Source organism: Musca autumnalis, unplaced genomic scaffold (assembly GCF_047663935.1).
Source record: "Musca autumnalis isolate F117 unplaced genomic scaffold, ASM4766393v1 scaffold_1, whole genome shotgun sequence".
NCBI lineage: Eukaryota > Metazoa > Arthropoda > Insecta > Diptera > Muscidae > Musca > Musca autumnalis.
The window spans coordinates 192001464-192024228 of NW_027411644.1; positions in this window are offsets into that span (position 1 = coordinate 192001464).

Genomic DNA, 22765 nt, shown 5'->3' on the forward strand with positions numbered 1-22765 from the left:
TTTGATCGTGGCCGACCCTCGCTCAAAAATGAAGGTCGTGAGGGTCGTTCAAAAACGGCCGTTGTGCCAGAAAAAATTCTTCCACCAGCTTACATTCTATATTGCATGGACTCCTGGGCTCAAAATCGGAGGTTTCTCATTGGATCCCGTATAGATTAGTGTAAGAAAATTTCGATCCCGGTTCTTTATAATACGTTTGTAAGATGGTACAAGGTGACGAATCATAGAACTATGCTAACGAGCCTAAAAAATACCAGAAAAAGGCAGAATATGTTGATGACTTCCTTAAGGAGTTATACCAAGTTGCATCTGACATAGGACACCTATAGCTACTTTCGGAATTAGGTTCAACCTGTGTCAATCGCGACTTTATGAACAGATCAAATAACGGCTACACAATCGAATTCCTAAAATTATGTATTTCTGAAATCTGTGGTCATGTTTGAACGTAAAAAGCTGTCGACAAAAATATTGAGACTTTTTGGGTATTTATCTTAAAGATTGTGGAATCGAATTAATGATGACCTTTTACTAATAAATTTGGTTAGGACTAATGCCCAAAAATGTTGAGCTTTTGCGGAGTAGGTACCTGAATGAATGGACCGATATAGTTCATTTTGGAAATGGATCTTATTTTGGAATTAATTTCAGTTTTATTGATAGCGCCAAACATATTTAACTTTTATGGGATACAAATTCGAACCTGATCTACGTCTGGTAAAAGTATTTCGATGTGCAGAGTATGGACCAAATCAGATATTGTCTTCGACAGTTATTGTGCACACTATTTTAGCGAAAAATTTTGAAATTTGTGAGGGAGGTACCCGAAAAAGTGGTCCATCTTCGAATTTTATATAATTTTTGACAAAATATTAGGATGACAAATTTAATATTTTATGAAATCGTTTTGCGGTGCTCACTCCACCTCGAAAACAAATGTATTTTTGTGGGCTTGTTATGTATCTCATAACTGAATGAATGGACCGATATAGTTCATTTTAGAAATGGATCTTATTTTGGAATTAATTTCAGTTTTATTGATAGCGCCCAACATATTTAACTTTTATGGGATACAAATTCGAACCTGATCTACGTCTGGTAAAAGTATTTCGATGTGCAGAGTATGGACCAAATCAGATATTGTTTTCGACAGTTATTGTGCGCACTATTTCAGCGAAAAAATTTGAACTTTTGTGAGGGAGGTACCCGAAAAAGTGGTCCATCTTCGAATTTTATATAATTTTTGACAAAATATTAGGATGGCAAATTTAATATTTTATGAAATCGTTTTGCGGTGCTCACTCCACCTCGAAAACAAATGTATTTTTGTGGGCTTGTTATGTATCTCATAACTAGACATCGGATTTTTGAATATTATGATAAAATTTATATGATAAAATTCTATATAATAACGTAGTTAACATTTCAAAAACATGCAAAAATCGGATGTCTACTCATAACCTTACCTAATATACCTTTCGAAGAAGAAGAACCCTTAAAGAGTATATAGAAAAACAGAAAGAGGTATTTGATATGCACATCTATAGTGTTATACATCCAGTGTATAATCCAGGGGTTCATCACCAGGTTTTCCCAGACGAAAGAGCTCTCCTCCGCGATGTGGTCTGCTGGCAGATTTATGCATTGGTTTCAAAAAGTAGACCATCCAGAAAAAACTCCAGTTGTAAAACATCGGACTTTTATACCCTCCACCATTATATGGTATCATTGTCATTCCGTTAGTAACACATCGAAATATTCGTCGGAGACTTATTAAGTATATGGTAAAAACCAAAAATGTTTTACAATCGATGAATCCGATTTTCACCCATTCAGAATTCACGAACTGGTAACATATTCTATATAGTTTGACTGTATTTCTTTGAAACTAAGTATTTTAGGTGGGATCTCATAATGTCGATCATTAAAATTAGTTTGCGTGGAAACTGTGTTGGCATCAAAGTAGAAAAATGGGTAAAAATGGCTTGAAGCCAACAAGTTATTTTAGCTCTCTTCCGATTTCTGGCTTAAACATACATTTTATAGACATATGTATGCCCACAGAAACAATGACAGAATACTCCATGGACAACATGACACTAGTGTATGAGTTTTCGACATATTCACTGCATCCACCTAAAATTGATGTTGACATTTTTAAGCCGGAATTTCGGGGTTTTTTTGAATTATTTTATGGGTCGATTCCGTGTTGCGACGCGAGTCGTGTCGAGTTGCCAGTTGACTCATTTTAAATCCAAACTAAAGAAACAAATGTCTCATAAGAAGAACATTACAGCTACAGGAGGTGTACCCATCACAAGAAATATCTTTGTCGTCGATGGAGCATGCGGTAGCAGACTTACGGCAAACTAATATGGTTTCAAATCCTACAGGTGCGATCTACGGAATTGAAGAGACAGGGGATGATAATAACAGTGAAATTTGACAATCTGCTGAGGTAGAAAATGAAAAACCTCATAATGAAGTAGAAATTGACAACGTACTTGCCAACAAAACGTTTAAACTAAAGTATCCTTTTCTATTCAGATATAAATGGCGAACATCTTCCGTTGGTCCCATTATATGTACGTGTGTTCCGTCAATGCATCCGACAACGCCCGGGAAATTTGTTTTTGAATAAAAATAGTTCTTATTTTCACGCTTTTCCTGTTCTGTTAATTTGGAAACAATCCAAATTTTACACAGTTTTTCCTCTATTAACTCCATAACTTTACTTAATACCTTTGACAATGTGGGCTGATCCAGCCCGAGGTTAACATCATTGCCATGGGATTTTTGAAAGCTTCCTTCTGCAAAAAATCTTAAAGCAGCACACACTTTAAGGAGTGGCTGTGTTGCTGTTGATCTGTGGGTTTTTTAAGTCATTTTTAATGGCTCTACTATATAAATAACAGCGTCTTTTGGAAGCCGAAAATAGGCTTTAAACCTAAAAAATTAACAATTATTTTGATGAATGTTCGAAACCAAACATACTCACAGTACTGATGACAATTCTAAAGTATTCGATTTATCTTTTAAGTGTCGCCTGATAGATGCTACGTTAACTATATTTTCTTCACTATCATCAAAAAATAGTTCCACTGAGCTTATCATTTTAGAAAACTATAACTTTTGTGTATAACTTGCTCTGATATTTTTTCTGATTTATTAAAATCAAAACAAAAAAGGCTCCGCTACATCACCTTTAACTTGTTATCGACGATTATTTTCTATCGCCTTACGTAGTACAATTTTTAAATGTTGTCGCAGAGACGACTGACGACGCGACATGACTCGCGTCGCAATACGGAATCGACCAATTAATAACACTATGCAACACTGAAAATTTCTAGTGTTCATTTTTTGAAAGTACATATTGAGGCTACAAAAACCCTAGTAGGGTTTTGTCCTGTCAAATCCAGTTCGGATTTTATGGCCTCAGCTAAATCGGGCTAAAACTACAGTTTTTTGCATTTATCGGTTCTTTATCTCAGAAACGGTTAGGAATTTGGCATTGCTGTCCTTGGCAATATTGTAGACCTAAACTATTAGAACTTATCGATAAAATATAGAAAATTCTACATAATTGCCGAAATTCTGACCAGTTTCAGCTAAACTATTGGCAGTTGAACTAAGTAACCTTTTACAAAAATCTTCTAAATAAAGTTCTCAGCAATTCTTCAGAACATTCTGAAACTCTAACATGCTTATTTCATGTTGTTTCAGTGGTATTTTGCACCATATCTTTTACAAGATACAGTTCACACCAACAGTTTATTCTCGCATTTCACCACGTTATGCACTCGTACATATTTATTAAATCGTCGTTGACAAATATACTGAAAACAACGTGATATAGGCATTTTACAACAATGGCATGTTCAGAAGGGTTGTGTATTACATCTCAGCGAATATTCTTCAAAAAGAAAACATTATTAAAAATCCTTTGTTTGGTTTATTTCGGCTTAAGGTCAATAAAAGAATTGGTATATTTTATTATTTTCTTTTTATTTTCCAATATTTCGGCTGCAATCTGCAGTCATCTTCAGGGAAATACTAAAAATAACACATATTAACAAATGGAAAATCGTACTAACACGAAAAATTCTTACTTTACTGAGAAAAGCAACAGGTTTCTTACACCGTCTATGCTAAACTAATCTTTTGTCCGTTTATGTTTATGAACTAAGTTTCTATAAATGTGTGCACAATGGTCCGTATCAGTCTTAAAATTCATTCTTTTTTCGTTTGGGATATTTATTATATTTAACATTTCTAAGGTAAACCTTCTCTTGTAATTATTTTCTTGTGTCAATATTTTAACGTCTTTAAAATTTGGTTTATGCCCAGTCATAGTGCAATGTGCTGCAAGCGCCGTCTTCTGTTCAAGTGGTTTGTCCGTTCTCTGATCAGATTTGTGTCCTGATAGCCTAGTCTTAAGTTTAGTCTTTGTTGTACCAACATATACCTTTTGGCATATGTTGGCTCCGTCTCCATTACAACCTATCTTATATACTACATTGCACTTATCATCATTGTTTATTTTGAATTTTGTTCTACTAAATAGGCTATTGACGTTATTTTTAGATTTTAGAGCTAATTGGTAGGTATCCTTATTGTAGATGTTTGAATTGCAAAGTCTCTCCGAAAGTCCAGGTATATATGTACGTGATTGGTTATATAGTTTTTCCACTTTCTCTTCTTTAGTGGTCTTGCTAGCATGTTTAAATAACTCGTTAATAGTCTTCTTCGGGAAATCGTTCTTAATTAAAATATTTCGTATTCGTTCTTCATTCTTCTTGTGGAATTGTTCGTCGCTTATGTTATAAACTCTCTTAATGAAGTTAATGGCGGTATTTATCTTTATTCGTCTGGGATGTTTAGAGTAAAAATTTATCAATCGTCCAGATGCTGTCGGCTTTTGGTACCAATCTAATATTAATTTCTTGTCCAGTCTGATTATTATGGCGTCCAAATAAGGCAATTTTCCATTTTCTTCAGTTTCGTGGGTAAATTGTACATGCTTATCAAGCGAATTCAGTACATTTAAAGTGTTTTCAACTTCTGTTTTCTTCACAATACAAAACAGATCGTCCACGTATTTCGTTCGTAGTTTCGGTTTTATCGTCCATTTCTCCATTGCAGCGTCCAATAACTCCTCCATTACAATATCCGCAATAATCGGTGACGCTGGAGATCCCATAGGAAGTCCTTTTAGCTGTTGGTACACCTTGTCATCATACATAAAATATCTTGATTCTTTTATACAAAGAGTCAGTATTTCAATGAAGAGGTCCTTTGGTATATTTGTGTGTTCTTTAATTATGTTCCATTTGTCTGTGATTGTTTTTATGGCTAAATTTGTCGGAAGGCTAGGGAATAATGATATGACGTCAAATGATAGTAAAATTTCGTCCTCTTCAATCATCGTATCTTTAATTATGCCTTTTAACTCCAGTGCATCTTTAATATTATGAACAGAATTCTTCGTCAAATGTTTTAAAATGTCTACCATATATTTTGAGAGTTCATATGTAGGGGAATTTATGGATGAGCAAATCGGTCTTAGAGGAGTTCCTTGCTTATGAATCTTAGGTAGGCCATATATTCTTGGAGCAACCGCTGTGTTAGTCATCATTTTGTTTTTATCGTATATGTTTATAATTTTCATCTTGAATAATTTGTCGGTTAATTTGTTATTTTTGGTTTGTAGGTTATATGTTGGATCCCGTTTTAATCTTCTATATATACACATATCTTGTAATATATCCTTCATTTTAGTTTCGTAGTCAGTTTTATACATAGCAACAGTCTTTAAGAAGTGTTATGTTTTTCCCACTGTGTCAATAATAATCTTGTCTCTTAAACTTAATTTTGTGTTCTGTGGCTACTTTCATTGGGACCAAAACATGCTTTACCAACAACAAAATCAACATTCCCTTTATTACATGTAATCGCGAAGAGCGAGGAGTGTGTGCAAACATTGAATTAGGGATAGGTAATGGAAAGCAATAATCGATTTTTCGATTTTGGTCCAAAACTAAAAATGCGATTTTCGGTTTTGCGATTATTTCAGTTGTCTTAAAACTCGACTTTCGACTTTTTCATAACCGCAGAAAATCGATTATAATCGAATAATCGATTTTTGAGTTTTCTTTTGAAACTGTAAAACCGCCAAAAGTGTAAAACCGCCAAGTCCACAATCTATGAGCAAACTCGAAAATCGATCACAAGGTACAGGCAAAAGTCGACTACGATTTTTAGATTTTTGACTGCAAAAAGTCGATTAATCGATTAACCGAAAGTCGACTTACCAATTGAATTGTAAGGAAAACCAAGAGAACGCGAGAGTAAAAGTTGTTTCTCTTATTGACGACCACTTACAACGAACAAAATTAAGTTTAAGAGACAAGATTATTATTGACACAGTGGGAAAAACAAAACACTTCTTAAAACAAAATAATGACGTCTTAATATTAAATGCTGATAAAGGGGGAAAGACTGTTGCTATGTATAAAACTGACTACGAAAGTAAAATGAAGGATATATTACAAGATATGTGTATATATATATATATATATATATATATATATATACCTACAAACCAAAAATAAAAAATAACCGACAAATTATTCAAGATGAACATTATAAACATATACGATAAAACAAAATGATGACTAACACAGCGGTTGCTCCAAGAATTTGTGGCCTACCTAAGATTCATAAGCAAGGAACTCCTCTAAGACCGATTTGCTCATCCATAAATTCCCCTACATATGAACTCTCAAAATATATGGTAGACATTTTAAAACATTTGACGAAGAATACTATTTATAATATTAAAGATGCACTGGAGTTAAAAGGCAGAATTAAAGATACGATGATTGAAGAGGACGAAATTTTACTATCATTTGACATCATATCATTATTCCCTAGCATTCCGACAAATTTAGCCTTAAAAACAATCACAGACAAATTGAACATAATTAAAGAACATACAAATATACCAAAGGACCTCTTCATTGAAATACTGACTCTTTGTATAAAAGAATCAAGATATTTTATGTATGATGACAAGGTGTACCAACAGCTAAAAGGACTTCCAACAGCTAAAAGGACTTCCTATGGGATATTGTAATGGAGCAGTTATTGGACGCTGCAATGGAGAAATGGACGATAAAACCGAAACTACTAACGAAATACGTGGACGATCTGTTTTGTATTGTGAAGAAAACAGAAGTTGAAAACACTTTAAATGTACTGAATTCGCTTGATAATCATGTACAATTTACCCACGAAACTGAAGAAAATGGAAAATTGCCTTATTTGGACGCCATAATAATCAGACTGGACAAGAAATTAATATTAGATTGGTACCAAAAGCCGACAGCATCTGGACGATCGATCAATTTTTACTCTAAACATCCCAGACGAATAAAGATAAATACCGCCATTAACTTCATTATAAGAGTTTATAACATAAGCGACGAACAATTCCACAAGAAGAATGAAGAACGAATACGAAATATTCTAATTAAGAACGATTTCCCGAAGAAGACTATTAACGAGTTATTTAAACATGCTAGCAAGACCACTAAAGAAGAGAAAGTGGAAAAACTATATAACCAATCACGTACATATATACCTGGACTTTCGGAGAGACTTTGCAATTCAAACATCTACAATAGGGATACCTACCAATTAGCTCTAAAATCTAAAAATAACGTCAATTGCCTATTTAGTAGAACAATATTCCAAAATAAACAATGATGATAAGTGCAATGTAGTATATAAGATAGGTTGTAATGGAGACGGAGCCAACATATGCCAAAAGGTATATGTTGGTACAACAAAGACTAGACTTAAGACTAGGCTATCAGGACACAAATCTGATCAGAGAACGGACAAACCACTTGAACAGAAGACGGCGCTTGCAGCAGATTGCACTATGACTGGGCATAAACCAAATTTTAAAGACGTTAAAATATTGACACAAGAAAATAATAATAAAAAAAAAAATAATTACAAGAGAAGGTTTACCTTAGAAATGTTAAATATAATAAATATCCCAAACGAAAAAAGAATGAATTTTAAGACTGATACGGACCATTGTGCACACTTTTATAGAAACTTAGTTCATAAACATAAACGGACAAAAGCTTAGTTTAGCATAGACGGTGTAAGAAACCTGTTGCGATTTTCCATTTGTTAATATGTGTTATTTTTAGTATGACTGCAGATTGCAGCCGAAGTATTGGAAAATAAAAAGAAAATAATAAAATATACCAATTCTTTTATTGACCTTAAGCCGAAATAAACCAAACAAGGGATAAATACAAAACAGGTCAACAATAACAACAACACATTATTAAAAATCTATACAAACTATGGAAATTTTCGATATTTTATAAAATTTGAGGTAATAAATGTAGTGTTTCTACATAGTTCATTATTTCTCCAAATATTTTATTCTTGCCCTTATCTACAAATATTCTTCAGTTGTCAGATGAAGATTTACATAGGATTCAGAGTTATAGCCCAGAAATTTTTTCAAAATTCAATATTTAACCATATTTTTCTCATTTGTTCTTGCCAGGGTTTCGGAGTCGACGTATTTTTGGCCTGACTCCAGACGAGTTTTTTTCACGACTCCGACTCCGAGCGTGAATTCCTATACGACTAAAAATGAATAAAATGTTCACAATTTTTTTCCTTTTTCCTATATTTTGGCCTATATAGAATAACGTGTTAGTTTTTCCTTACATATTCATTGGAAAGGGCATTCCCTGGAATACATTCGAGAGAAAATTTTACGAAATTTTGAGGCCGTCTACGAAACCCTGTTTTCCTTAAAGCATTTTGCGGTGCCAATTCTATCTCCAAAAATAATAAACCAATTGTCATAAGTTTTTTTTTTTTTTTTGTTAAATGTTTTTCGGGAAATTGACCATTTTTATACCCTATACCACAATGTGGAAAAGGGTATTATAAGTTTGTTTTGGTAAAAATTCATGTAACACCGCGAAATATTCGTCGGAGACCCCCAATGTGGTATACCAATCTTCATATCTCGACGAGATAAAGCGATTTTGAGATGTGTGTCCGTCCGTCCCTTCGTCCGTCCGTCCGTCTGTCCATTATAAATTGTAAACACGCTCCAGGCCGCAATTATGGACCGATCGTCACGAAATTTTGTATGGAGGTCGGGTTCAGATCAGAATAGATCCCTATTCTTATTGGTGATGATCGTGAAATATTTAGCGGGTGAAATGGACCAAAAACATAATATTTATCCAATTTTCTAGCGGCTCTGTAGGTCTCAATAATAGTTCGATCAACGCGTAATTTTAAATAAGGTAAGAGTATATCACAAAGGAGAAGCTTGCAATTTGAGATGGCGATCGGATAATATTTAGAGGGTTAAATGGGCCAAAACTTTTGTGTGAAAATTGTGAAAAATTTTAATATACAGCTTATATCTTAATTCCTGCAAGTGACATTCCGGACAAGTGATATATACTTGAAAGTGGAACGCTTGACCTTTCAATTGATGCCAATTATGTTGGTGTGCATGATCAGATAACAGAGTTGCAGCGTAATATATTCCGTTATTTGTTTGTAGTGTAATAATAAACTCGCTAGAAGTCGCAATTATACATCAGTAGTCACGAAATTTTGCACCTAGTAAGAGTACAGGTCGAAAAAGATGCATACAATTTTGGATGATGATCTCATATTCTTTAGCGGGTGAAATAGACGATTACTTTTGTATGAAAAATATAAAAATTTTATTTTTGGTCGAAACTACTGACCTTTCCTCTGATGTATATTGCAATAAAGTGTTTGCTAGATAACGGGCCTACTGCCTAACATATAATGGGTTCTGTGTAGAGAACCACATTTTTATCCCATGCTACATATTGTCTCTCCAAAAGTTTATGTAACACCACGAAATATTCATCCTAGACCCCTTATTTGGTATGCCAAAATTCATATCTCGACGAGATAAAGCCATTTAGCGATGTGTGTCCGTCCATTAAAAATTGTAAACAAGCTTAAGGCCGTAATTATGGACCGATTGTAACGAATTTTTTAAGGAGGTTGGGTTCGGGCCAGAATAGAAATGATTAGTTTTTGCTGATGATCGTGAAATGTTCAGGGAATGAAATGGACCAAAAACAAAATTTTAACCAATTTTGTAGCGGTTCTGTAGGTCAAAATAATAACCCGCAAAATTTTAAACAAAGTTTGAGTTTATGATGAAGAAGCAGCGTACAAACCAACGTGAAGATCAGATAATATTTAAATGTTAAATGGACTGAAACTTTTATGTGAAATTGGTAAAAATTTCAATAACGTAGCGGTTAAACAACGGAAGTAGTAGTACTACATAAGTGGGTTTCATTACATTTTAGTTTGTGTGAACTAAAGTTTCCTTTCCTGCTACAAAAATATCTTTGTCATGCTAGATAACTTTTTTGTTTTGGTCATAAGTATTATACATTACATCTCTGATATTTGATAATTAAATTTTCACAATCATTGAAAAGAAGTTCCGTGGAGATCGATTGTCCAGGGATAGTGGTATAGGGTATCCCATGGTCGGCTCCGTCCGACTATAGACTTTTCTTACTTGTTTGTTTATATGCTGCATACAAAATAAAATAAATTGTTCCCATACTACGCTCATACTAAGGCAATATTGTTCCTATCGACTTAATCTTTATACTTTCAACTTTTTTCTGAAATTTATAAGTAGGGATCACTCCTTAAACTAAAATTCAGCGTTTACATTTTAAACTTTGGTGTGGAGTTGATAATGTTATTGAAATATTTGAGATGTATTGTGTACACCACCCAGTACGTAGGCAGATCGATGTTTTCTGGAACTGAAAAGTTAGCACACGATCAGATTTCGTGCATGAAAATATTCCACAAATATAGGGTGGGTAGGAAAATTAAATATAGGGTGGGTCCACTAGGACGAGAAATCGATATTGTCATGTTTTCATTGTCCTATATCACTTTTACCTGATCCTTTCTCATGAAAACTCTATTATTATGTATTTAATTGAATTTCGTGCATGCTGGCGGACAAATCCGGTTATTTGAATGTCTACATCTAAAGCCCTCATTGAGTATATAATGAAAACTAGAAGAAATATTCGCCGTTTGTCAGACTTCTGAGTTATGGCGAGATGAATTTGTCTTTGATCAACAACGAATTTATGATGACCTAATTCAGAAGCGTAACCATCCGAATTTCATATATAGTTAATAGGTTTTGCGAAATTTACCGAAATACATAAACATACGGCTTTTTTGAGAAATTAACGAGTAAAACTGATAAAGAGCAATGAAAACGTGACAATATCGATTTCTTGGATATGAAAACCTAAATATAATTTTCAATGGAACGTTTTTGTAGAAAATTTTGTTTTGTTTTACTTTTTGAGTTCAAGAACAAAAAGGACGTGGAAGGAACTGAGCTACACGGAAACAAAAATGCTTCGTTGTAACAATGAACGAGTTTCATTGATTATTTTTCATTGATGCTATGAAACGTTCCATTAATATAACGAAATGTTTCTTTCATGCTATGAAACTTTACGTTATTTAAAATTTAATGATTTTTGGTTTCATTGTATTAACGAAACGGATTTCATTGATGTAATGAAACTTTTAATTTTTTTAAAGTTAAGAAAAATATGTAAGTTTTGAATTCAAACTACATAGAATGGGTATAAAAGTACTAGTACGCAAAACATTTTTAAAAAAAATGGCGAAAAAATGTATATATTCGATGTCTTTGGTTTGCTCCAACAATTAATGAAACAGTTTCATTAAATAAATGAAACATGTTTGAAATCCCTAATACTATCGTATCTAATATTATCTTATGTGTAGGTATTATTACCCTTTTCGCATTTGTATTCTTTGTAAATCTGTTAATTTATAACATTTGTCTTCTAATTATTTTGTCTTTTTTAAACAAATTATATTTTTGACAATCACAAAAAGAACACATACATATATTGGCTACATACCATGGCAGAACTTTCAGGTAGTGGTATCACACCAGCTGATCGAATATGAAAAGTCAAATCCCTTTATAAAAAATTATTTTTGTTGTAATTTCCCCAAAAACATAAAGAAAGTTTTGACATAACATATTCAAAATTTCACGATGCCACTACCTGGGTAATTGTGCCATGCTACATACATATGTATGGAGTCACATACATAAATATGTATGCATGAATATTTACAAAATCTAGCAGAAGCGGCATCAACTGTACACAAATTCGCTACTGTCGCCGATTGGCGTTGGTATACATAAATATTCATTCGCATTAAAAAGAATGATATTCTCAGTTCTTTTTTATTGTTTGTATTGTTGTTCATTGAATTCCATCTGTGGTTGTGTGTGTGTATTTAACAAGCAGAAAACACGTGTAGGCAAAATTACTCTCTCTTTGCCAAACAACCACCGTTTTCGTAGCTACACCAAAAGATGTTCACGAACATTGTTTTAGTTTGTGCTATACCACAATCAAGTGTGGATGAAAAAAGTTACATATATTACGTCTGCTGTTTTCAACTTTAAAAAGTGCGATGCGTTTAATATGAAAAGAAAATGTAAATATTGTTTTTTTATGTATTCAGTTGTTCTTTTAAGTGAATTTTCATTTATATTTTTCTTTGTAATGGAAGCATTCAATAGAAAATCTAAAGATGAGTGGAATGGCGAAGAATTGGCCAACGAAGCACTCAAATTTAGAAAAAAGTATTGTATTCTAACAGCTTGGAAATAAACATTGAATTGCCCATAGTTTGCTGTAGAACTGCAAAAATTAAAGGTAAGTTAATGTTGAGAAAACCAGATAAATTACTAAAATTTGTTTGTTTTTCAATTTTGCTTACAGATGACAACGCCCAAAAGGATAATTAACTTCGCTGAAAGTAAGTATGAAGGGTTTAATGTGAAATAAGAAAATCAAATATTGGTTAAACTATTTTTTATAGTTTTTATGTCTTTGTTTGGAGGTAAGTTATTGTTAAGAAAACCAGTTAACATGTTAACAATTTGTTTATTATTTAAATTTTACTTACAGATAAAAACACCCAATACTATCATTAATGTGGTTAATACCTGCTGAATTAGAAATAACTTGTTGTATTCATGGTCAACACTAATGGTAATAAAACGAAATAAACATATTTAGCATTGACTTAATTTTTGTTCATTACGTGAGTATGAAATGACTTCATAACATGAATGAAATCTTACGTTACATCAATGAAATGTGTCATTGATTTTCAGCCAACGTAAGGCTTCATTGCATAAATGAAGAAGTTTCATTACAACAATGAAAGTATTTCATTGCAATAATGAAAAAGTTTCATTGCATCAATGAAGGATTTTCATAGCATTAATGAAAAAAAGCATTGCACCAATGAAGAATTTTCATTGCATTAATGAATAAGTTCCATTGCATTAATGAAAAAATTTCATTGCATTAATGAAAAAGTTTCATTGCATTAACGAAAAAGTTTCATTACATCAATGAAAAAGTTTCATTGCATCAATATCGAATTTTCATTGCATCAATGAAGGCGTTTCGTTGCATTAATGAACAAATTCTTTAATTTTACTTCAATAAAACTCAATGAAACTTTTTTCATTTATTCAGTGAAGCTCTACGTTGGCTCAAAATCAATGACAAATTTCATTGATACAACGTAGGATTTCATTCATATTACGTAGCTTTTTCTTTCAGTGTAGAAGGACAGCATATTCGAGAGAAAGGTTTCTCATTCTATTTAACTGAAAATATGTAATCTAAAAATGATGAAAAAATATCTTCAAACATAGATATGAAGCTTTTTTCTCAATGATTGAAGGGCGTCAATCAAAAAATCATTATGACATAACTCATAATGATTTGAACTATGGGGTTCTCAATTGGGGCTTTCCTTCCGAAAAGGATCTTTTTCCTCCCTAAGATCTTAACTTCCATTTTGTGTCACAGGGTATTCAGTAAGATTTCCCATAGAGACCACAATGTCTTTAATAGAAAACAAGGATGACTTCTCAAAAGAACAAGATAGACCTTTGTAAGAAGACCAGTAAGACTTCTGACGAAAGATGTTAAAGGTCCAATCTTAGGTCTATTATCATAGAACTTTACTTTTGTTTGCAAAAATGTGACGAGAGGATAGTAAATATCCTGTGAATTGTCCTTTAACTTAGTATAATATACCGTTTACATACATGTTTTCTAATACCTTTCTTTTAAAATAAATAATGATTTTTGAAAAATGTTCTTGTTCCAAATTGAAAGATATATTTCTAAAACGTGGAAAAAAATTGCCCGGAGTCGGAGTCGAGTTATTTTTTTCGACTCAGACTCCGACTCCAGCAAAATTGCTCGACTCCGACTCGTAGACTCCGACTCCGAAACCCTGGTTCTTGCTATAATATGTAATTTATAAAGCCAATGTTTATAATTTTGGTTTCACATATTTTTACGCGTTGTCTACATTTTTTAATTTATTTTTTTTTTTCTGAGGTAGTGAAAATATCGAACAAGCTATTTTTCAAATCGTTTAACAAAAGACTATGTTATAGTAGTTAAAGTGTGAAAAAAACGCTCAAAAAATGGAAAATGTGTTTTCTTCGTGCTATAGGCTGCTTAGAATATACCAAACAGTATAATTATTTATTTTCAACAAAAAGGAAATTAAATTAACTTCCGAAAACGGGATTTTTTGTGTTTTAACTTTTTGTTATACCCTCAGCATTTATGCTAACGAGGGTATATACAATTTCATACGGGCAAAATGTGCCTCATCGAAATAATGGTTTTAGACCTCAAGCATGTTTGGAGGAAATGTGTTTCAGACAATTTGGAGTCGATTGAGCAATGTCCGTCTGTCTGGCTGGCTGGAGCGCACGATAACTCTCGAACGGATGAACCGATTCGGTTCGAATTTTGGCTTTCGTAATATTTTGCCCAAACTTAGTTTAAGTTTGAAGATGGGCTATATCGGTCCACTCCTTCCGGTACCTCCCACACAAAAGTTCGAAAATGTTCTGAAAATTTGTGCGCACGATAACTTTTGAAGGGAGTAAGCGATTTGGTCCATACTTTGCACATCCTGAAATATGTACCAGACTTAGATAAGGTTTCAATACGGACGCAATCCGTCCACTCCTTTGAGTACCTCCCATACAAAATTTCGGTAAAGTTCAGTTTATGGTCTGCTCTCGAATCGCTTTGATTTTTGTTTTAGCAACTTGTATTCACTGCCCCCCATACGACGGTACGGTTTCATTAGGGGCAAGTCCATACTTCCTGAGAAAACAGCATGAAAGTTGCTAAAAGCCCATAGGACACCGAGTGAGGTGGATGGAGCGCAATAAAACTCTAGAACGGATCTGCCGATTCGGTCTAACATTTGGCCTTAGTAATATTTTTTCTAAACATAGTTTAAGTTCGAAGATAAGCCATATCGGTCCACTCCTTCAGGTACCTCCCCAACAGAAGTTCAAAAATGTTCGGAATAATTTTTCGTACGGTAACGTGAAGGGAGTGGCCGAATTGGTCCATACTTTACACATCCTAATATACCAACCAGATATAGATCAGGTTCAAATATGGACTATATTTGTCCACTCCATCCGGTACCTCCCACACAAAATTTCGGATAAGTTCACTTTAAGACCTCCATTCGCTGCCTCAATTACGATGGTACAATTTTTTTCAGGGGCAAGTCCATACTTCTTGAGCAAACAGGCCGAAGGGTGTAAAAACCCCCTATGGCACCATATGTAGTGTCTGGAGGTCCACTTCCATAATGGTCAATGAAGATCCATTCCTTTTAGTTTCTCCTCCGGAAAACTTTGGATCTTTAATCCTAATCAACATTTTTGTCGGTTCAAACGCCCAAAATTTTTAACACGCCCTAAATACATACGTTTTTTGGGAAAAATTTTTCTCAATAAACACAGGCTGAGGGTATATCTCTGTCAGCAAAGCTGACTGATACTTTTTTACTTGTTTTTTTATATAAGTCGGCCTCTCTGTCCGTCTGTTGTAATCACATTAGCATCCACAAAAATAGAGATAGAACGTTGACATTTTGGGGAAAAGGGTCTTTTGTTAGGGGGCATGTCAAGTTCGAAGATGGACGATATCGGTCCACGTTTTGGTATAGCCCCCATATAACAGTACCGCCCGATTTCAGGTATTTTGGCGTTTTTAGAACAAAACGTGGACTTATGATAATCATTTGTTGTGGGGGCTTTTCTTGATCATGGAGAACGCTAAGTGCCAAATTATATTATATATTCGGTCCGAAAACGTAGCTAAAAACGTCAAAGTATCTCAAATATATCCAAAAATATGTTTTTTGTTTTCCTCAATATTTGTTTCACACTTTAACCACTATAACTTAGCCATTTGTTAGCCGATTTATAAACAATAGCTTGTTCGAAAGATATTATTCACCACTTTAAAAAAACGGGATCAATAGAAATCAGTTGTGAAATAAGAAGTTATGCCCATTTAAACTTGAAAATCTTAGAAACCCAGTTTTTCACTGCATTTACCGTTAAAAAAATATAACACAATGACCCAAAGGAACCAACGGTATTTTCGTTGTCCATGAACCCCAACACGGTAGAATTTTTGCATCAGGACGCTTGAATATTTTTCTGGACAACTTTTGTTGCAAAGTGTCATTTATCGACATTTTCCGAAAAATTTACACTGTATCAAGGCCAAAACTACCCGAAGGAGCGTTCCAATGCTTTTGTACTCCAATGCGATGTATTAGAGAGTTCTTAATTATTGTCTTAGCTACAATTTTTGTCTTAGTGTTGGATCGAAAATCTTAATGGTTTGGCTGTTCTATGCCAAAATATCCAAATAAAGTGGGCAGAAAACTTCAAGTCAAAATCGGGAAGCTCTATTTTCACGGTAGACATATGCTTAGTGCAATCCCGGGAATCTGAAACGTGACTCGCCCATTAAGGTTTTCAAATCGCCCTTAATGAGTGTAACATGGTATTTCGGAATTTTAATGGATAGAAAACATCGATGTCTCACTAGTATTAAACATTGTTTAAAAGAAAGCTATATTCTTCAATTAGCATATTCCACTTTCCCTAGGAATAAGGGTAATAAATGCTTACATATGTATTTATTGCTAAGCCATTGTGTTTTTCTGTTTCATTACATTGAACTTCACGTTTCAATGTAATACCATTAAAAAAAAAAACACAATAATACCACAAACCAAAACGTGGTCTCCAAAACGGAAATTTTATTCGAAAACATTAACCAGTTTTTCTAACAATCATCATCAGTAAAACTCACAAAACAATTTTCAATGTTTACGTTTATGGCAATACGAAAAAAACAACAGCAAAAAGACAAAAACAAGAAAATCATCAATGGCATTCATCTTATCATAAAGCACATCACGATGAATGCCACTCCGTTAGTTCCGATCATTTTCCGTTCACCTTCAACAGTATCTCTCTACTATTTCCATGAACTACTTTTGTCGACATAAATAGACAGGAGAAAAAAACTGCCCCAAGACAGGATATGTGCCAAATACGGAAGATATTTTAACCAATCTCTGGTTAATATTTTGTGACGTTCATTTCGAAAGGAGAGATGATGTGATTTACTCGTAGTTTCGCTGTGTGTGTATCTGCGTTGGCAACATTGTAACCTGTTTTTTTGTATTTTTGGAAGTTGGAGAAAATAAATATCTATTAAAGTAATATGATTGTGCAATACTTCCAAATTGGTTCCTCAAAAATTTTTACTCCCTCCATAACCGCTTTTCGAGGAATTGTGAGTGGATAAGCGTGCCAAAGCATCAATGACTACCAGTATTTTTGGATTCCATTGAGTGTCAATACTTGAATGGACAGGATGTAATTTCATGAAGAAATTATAAAATACAACAAACATTAAAGTGAACGATTTGTTGATTTATGTATTTATTGTTTTTGTATAAAGGCAATCGTGGTTATAATAAATTCATTAAAAACGAAAATTTGTACACAATTAATGATAACTTTGAGAAGGAATATATTAGTTATAATCGGTGTTCCACTGTAATGTATTACTTTGTAAGCTGTCAATTTGCAAATTAAAGTTTTCTCTTTCTGGAGTTATATCTTTTCAATCAGAGCACTATTTATGGCAGTGATTGTCACATTTTAGTAACGTTTCGACTAAATGGATGTGTCAAACGAAGGTGGCTTATATAACATGAAAAGGTGTTAAAGCAATTTCATTACATCACCAATCATATTTTATATGGAGTTTTTTCTCATGTCCAATTATGATAATTGCAAGGGGGTTTTACAGTATTGTATACACTCCACAACACGATGTGGACAGGGTATTATAATTTGAAAAGTTTCTAAATCCACCAAAATTAATGTATCGACTAGCTGAGTCGATCTGGCGATATGTGTGTCTGTCCGTCTGTCCAGCTTAACCTTGTAATCACGCTTCACGCAGGTCGCAACTTTTATCAGATTCAAATTTTTTATGGAAATGGGTGACCCTGAGAAGAAGAACAACTCTTTTATTTTGGTGATGGTCTTATAGTATTCAGGTGTCGTAATGGGCAAAAAAATGACTGTGGGGAGATGAAAAACTTTTTATTCTTATAAGAATATGTATATTCTTATGTAGCAAATCTTACTTTTACAATAATGGAAAGTAAGTGAGCTTAGGTTCTCAAATAGCGGAGATGTCGTAATAGTCAACAATTGATTCCCCTTTTTTAATTTTTTGATATTAATTGTGATGTTGAATATTGATTGTGGACATTTCACTAAAGGTGACCAGTCAATTGGTACCAATTGTGTAACTAATTCGTGGAATTATATTTTAGTGGCGGATATATTTGCTTTTTAGAAGAATCCTAATAATGAAAGTAGACACCCAATGTCATAGTGCCAAAATCTTATAGATATTGGTATATACCGTTACTATTGCTTCCAAATTTTTTCTGTGGCAGTAAAAAATTGAAGCACCGAATTAGACACCTTAGTAAAGATATTGCTACTATAAAGAAAACAAGTAAAAAAGTATCAGTAGGCTTTGCCGACAGAGATATGATCCGACAACCACACAAAATGTTGAACATTTGTGTGGGTGGTATCCCAAGAATTGGACTGATAGGGCCCAAATTTGAACATAAACTACGTTTCGACAATATTAAGAGATAAAAGTTTGGACCAAATCGGTTGCTACGTCTATGAGATATCGCGCGTACCATTTTAGCGAATATTTTCGAACTTTTGTGGGGGATGTACTGGAATTAATGGACCTATAAGCACCACCTTCGAATTTCAGATAATATTCGAAGAAATATTACGATATCCGAAGTATGGACGAACGAAGTATTCGTTTCGAGCTCTCCAGCCATTACATATGGTGCCATAGCGTTTTTTTTTACAACTTTCGGGCTATTTTCTCAAGAAGTATGGACTTGCACCTGAAAAAACGTTTACTATCGCAATTGAGGCAGCGAATGAAAGTTGCTTCAACAAGTGAATTTATCCAAAATTTTGTGTGGGAGGTACCCGAAGCAGTTGACAAATATAGTCCATATTCGAACCTGATCTATATAGGGTAGATATATTAGGATGTGTAAAGTATGGACCAAATCGGTCACTCCCATTAAGAGTTATCGTGCGCACAATTTTTCCGAACATTTTTGAACTTTTGTGGGGGAGGTACCTGAAGGAGTGGACCGATATGGCTTATCTTCCTACTTAAACTAAGCTTGCACAAAATATTGTGAATGCCACATTTTGGACCGAATCGGCAGATCCGTTCGAGAGTTATCTTGCGCTTCAACCACTACACACGGTGTCATACGGATTGTTTGCACCTTTCGGGCCATTTTCTCAGGAAGTATAGACTTGCCCCTGAAGAAACTTGTACCTTCGAAGCTGCTACAACAAAAATCAAAGCGAATCGAAAGCAGGTCCTAATCTGAACTTTTCCGAAATTTTGTGTGGGTGGTACCCGAAGGAGTAGACCGATTGAGTCCATATTGGAACCTCATCTAAGTCTGGTAGTAATTTTATGATGTACAAAGTATGGACCAAATCGGTTTCTCCCTTGAAGACTTAGGGTGCGCACAAATTTTCCGAACATTTCCAAACTTTTGTGGGGGAGGTACCGGAAGGAGTGGAATCGGTTGATGCGTTCGAGAGTTATCGTGCGCTCCAGCCAGCCAGACAGACAGACGGACGGACATTGCTAAATCAACTCCACATTGTCTGAAACACATTTCGTCCAAATATATTTGGGGTTTAAAACCTTTATTTCGATGAGGTACATTTTGCCCGTATGACAGTGTATATACCCTCGTTAGCATAAATGCTGAGAAGACTAACTATGAACAATTACGAACAATAATTCAGAAATAGTTCCAGAAAGTAGTTTACTGATATTTTTGCTACATTAATGTTGTTAATTCTTTTCTTGAATTTTCAACGGTTTAGTATCTATGGAGCGGGAACCCAGAAAAGAGGATAAAAATCGTATTTGTTTTGCTTCTTTGACCATTAAGAACCGTTTCTACAGAGTTCGTATGTTCTATAAAATTGTTTACTAAGATCTAAGGTACATTTGTCTAGTTGGTTGTTTGCTTCAATTTTGATCGGCTTGATATCTGTAGACTAAAATCCGAGAAAAAATAAATAGGGAAACTTGACTTTGACGATTTTGGCCTTGAATGTGAGGTTGAATGGGTTTTATGTGTTCACAATTATTATTCCTTAAGACGATAGCTACAACTTTTCCTCAAATTATTAGGGTCTTTGGGGCCCATAATCGAGAAAGTTGAAGTGATAGGGAAAAAACGCCGGGACACGTATCTTCTTATTTTTGGTGTTTTATCACGCTGCGGTGTCAGGATATGGTTAATAAAACATGACTCAAAAAATTACAACGGATTTTAAATATTTTTTATAATTGTAAGGAAAGGTATGTGAAACGAATTTAAAACGTTCCGTGTCGCCAATGAAGTGCGCTTTTATTAACAATTGATGTACATACTTGTTGATTTTTTTCACTACAAATGATGAAAATAGTTCTGAGTAAGATCGAGTTGTGGTGTTTACCTTATTTTTTCATAAAATGAGTTGAGGATGAGTTTTTCACCACCTTCCATCGAAACATCCTGTACATATTCGCACTTTTCGTTTTTATGTGATATTTTGTCTTTCAGATATGTATAGATTTTCTTTAATGTCAGTATAGGGTCGGGTATAATTTGGAGTTTTGATGTATCCTAGAACCAATAGTAAAATTTTTATGTCAAACAAACTTTTTGAATATTTTGATCTGATACGATCGTATTTTATAGGAGACTAGCTGAACCCGGTACGCTTCGCTTCCCCGACTAAAATAAAATATAAAGGAATGGCTATAATTATATTAACTTAAAGGTTAACATTAATTAAGTATTTAAATACATACATAAATACTTGATATACGAATGCGTTCTTAGTCCGTTCTGTGCTGTAAAGGAGTTTATAAGGTATATTTCAGGAGGTAACACTCCTCCTATATCCTTTCCGACTACAAGAAGTCCTACGTATGTAGGTCACATTTAAAAAATGTATATACTCTTACATTCCTGAATCTACTCTCCCCTTTAAAGGAGAGAATTAAATTAATAATCACACTAAGTTTGAGTACCATATGTTTGATGACACCTGTAATTTATTTAATTCATGAGATTAATTTTTTTCAACCAATTGTGACACCACTTGTACTGATATCTTTTACTCCAATAATGATTTAGAAATGTCATAAGTAAAATACAGGTAAATTCATAGCGTGTTTGGTGCATCAAATACTTAAAAATCGGTCAAAATATATGGGGCTATATCTAAATCTGAACCGATTTGTACTTACTTCCCGCTTATTTTGACAAAATTTGGTGGCAATATCTGTTACCGTTCTGTAGATATATGCATATCAAATATAAATTTTCTGGGGGTACCTCCGATTGTGATGCCATATCTCCAGATCTCCGCGGAATTTAACAATATTTTATAGCCTATGTTACTTTCAGGCAATGTTGTAATATACTCAAAATATTTTTAAGAAAAATATTTTCAAATATTTTGAAATATTTTCAAAACTATAGAAATGGTATCGATATTTTCTTGGTACGTAATGCAAATAGAGATTTCATTTCTTTGGTGACTTATAGTGAAAACATATTTGTCTTTTACGCCTTTCTTCTAAATTGATGTTTTGTATGACAATTTTGCTAAAACTCACATGAATTGCGACCTTAACCCTAAAATGTGTTTTTAATTTTGCATGTTTCTGGAGTTTGGGTAAGATATAGAGTTTTGGTGTATTCTAGGACCTATAATAAAAATTGATGGTGAACAAAATTTGAACTGATACGAAATTAAACCAGCGACCTGAAAAACATTAACCATTTTTTTATTGATTACAGTGTAGCCTTTGACATCCCCTTACGTTCAAAGGTATTCCAAGCCATGTCTGAATTTGGTATCTTCGCAAAGCTCATTCAGCTTTGTAAGATGACTTTATCTGAGGAATGGAAATCTTTGCTAAGGACAAATGTTCTGTAGAGTGCACACTAAGTAAGAAATGACTTCTTTCGACCCTGAAACAGAGATATCAGTCATGGAAATAAAATTCCACTAATGAAAATTGGGATAGGTGGA